Source organism: Populus nigra, chromosome 2 (genome assembly GCF_951802175.1).
Source record: "Populus nigra chromosome 2, ddPopNigr1.1, whole genome shotgun sequence".
NCBI lineage: Eukaryota > Viridiplantae > Streptophyta > Magnoliopsida > Malpighiales > Salicaceae > Populus > Populus nigra.
In genome coordinates, this window is record NC_084853.1 from 15,139,183 (window position 1) to 15,141,682 (window position 2,500).

The window sequence follows — 2,500 nt, forward strand, 5'->3', positions numbered from 1 at the left end:
GGCAGCGCCGACGAAATCGGCAAAGTCGGCAGAATCGGCAGCGGGTGCTGGCGATGGGTCTGGACGGGCTGGATAGTCCAAGGCTCGACGAGAAAGACCGCTGGTTTAGACACTGGGGCAGTGGCAGCCCGCGGGGCAGTGTCGGCAGATTCGGCAGCAGTGTCTGCCGATTCGGCAGCGTTGGCTTGTTGGCGCGGGGGGCCGATGCGAGTGGGGACTTGGGCAGCGGGCAGTGAAAGCAAGAGTTTCCCCGATGCTGCCGGGAAAAACGCTCCCCGGGATGGCCGGGTGAGATGACCCGGCGGCCCGCGACGGGTCATTCAATTCCATGCCCCGTCAACATAACTCCCGATGTACTGTTTGCTTTTTCGGAAGAAGAGATCCATCCCCCCATCCTCGGCCAGCCAAAAACGCTCCAATTAATGGCCGGGTGAGATGACCCGGCGGCCCGCGACGCGTCATTCAATTCCATGCCCCGTCAACATAACTCCCGATGTACTGTTTGCTTTTTCGGAAGAAGAGATCCATCCCCCCATCCTCGGCCAGCCAAAAACGCTCCAATTAATGGCCGGGTGAGATGACCCGGCGGCCCGCGACGCGTCATTCAAATCACTGCCCTATCGGCTACAACTGCTGATGGGTGGGATTAGAGGCCTGCCATGGTGGTGAGGGGCGGCGAGGACCGTGAAAGCTAGAGTTTTTCAGAGGCTGCCAGGAAAAAGGCCCCTCGGGTGGCGGGGTGCGAGGACCAGGCGCGTCATTCAATTCTCTTCCCTATCAACTTGGCTCCCGTTGGCGGGATTGGAGGCCTACTGTTTGTTACAGGGCTAAAATCGTCAGGGGAAGAGCTGACGAAACAATGCTGGTTTGGATGCAGGGGGTAGTGTTGGAATCGGCAGCGCGGACAAAATCGGCAAAGTCGACAAAAAAGACTGTTGGTCTGGACATCGGGGCAGCGGCAGCCATGCCGACAGGGGGGGAAATCGGCAGCGCAGATTTGTGCAGCTGCAGGTTCGTCGGGGAAATCGGCAGCGCAGATTTTTCGATGAACATGGGCTGGAAGATGGACTGTCCAGGCCAGGCAGGGAAATTCGTCAAGGGGACACGCTGACGAAACAGCGCTGGTTTAGACACGGTGGGTGCAGTGTTGGAATCGGCAGCGCCGACGAAATCGGCAAAGTCGGCAGAATCGGCAGCGGGTGCTGGCGATGAGTCTGGACGATTTATAGTCCAGGGCTTGATGGAAAAGACTGTTGGTCCAGACAATGGGGCAGTGGCAGCGCGGATTTGTGCAGCTGCAGGTTCGTCGGGGAAAATCGGCAGCGCAGATTTTTCGACGAACAGGGGCTGGGCGCTGGACTGGCCGGGCCAGGCAGGAAAATTCGTCAGGGGGCCACGCTGACGAAAACAGGGGCTGCGGAGTGGAAAATCGGCAGCGCAGATTTTTCGACGAACAGGGGCTGGACCGGCCGGGCCAGGCAGGAAAATTCGTCAGGGGGGCACGCTGACGAAAAGAGGGGCTGCCGCGTGGAAAATCGGCAGCGCAGATTTTTCGACGAACAGGGGCTGGACTGGCCGGGCCAGGCGGGAAAATTCGTCAGGGGGGCACGCTGACGAAAAGAGGGGCTGCCGCGTGGAAAATCGGCAGCGCAGATTTTTCAACGAACAGGGGCTGGACGCTGGACTGGGCCAGGCAGGAAAATTCGTCAGGGGGCACGCTGACGAAAAGAGGGGCTGCCGCGTGGAAAATCGGCAGCGCAGATTTTTCGACGAACATTCGTCAGGGGGGCACGCTGACGAAAAGAGGGGCTGCCGCGTGGAAAATCGGCAGCGCAGATTTTTCGACGAACATTCGTCAGGGGGGCACGCTGACGAAAAGAGGGGCTGCCGCGTGGAAAATCGGCAGCGCAGATTTTTCGACGAACAGGGGCTGGACGCTGGACTGGGCCAGGCAGGAAAATTCGTCAGGGGGCACGCTGACGAAAAGAGGGGCTGCCGCGTGGAAAATCGGCAGCGCAGATTTTTCGACGAACATTCGTCAGGGGGGCACGCTGACGAAAAGAGGGGCTGCCGCGTGGAAAATCGGCAGCGCAGATTTTTCGACGAACATTCGTCAGGGGGGCACGCTGACAAAAAGAGGGGCTGCCGCGTGGAAAATCGGCAGCGCAGATTTTTCGACGAACAGGGGCTGGATGCTGGACCGGCCGGGCCAGGCAGGAAAATTCGTCAGGGGGGCACGCTGACGAAAAGAGGGGCTGCCGCGTGGAATTCGGCAGCGCACGATGGCTTGAGCAGGTCATGGGTTCGACTTGGCGCGATCTGAAACCTGGACGAGGGACTGTCGACGCTGGACGAGCCAGCGCGGTGGCCTGTCGTGCCCCGTTCAGGGGGGGCCTGCCGCGGAGACAGCCCTCGCGGGCTCGACAGCGCAGGCCAGCGTCCCCGACGTCGCTGGCCGCGGCAGGCGAGCTGCCGGGGGTCCCGCATTCCTACAAGAAAA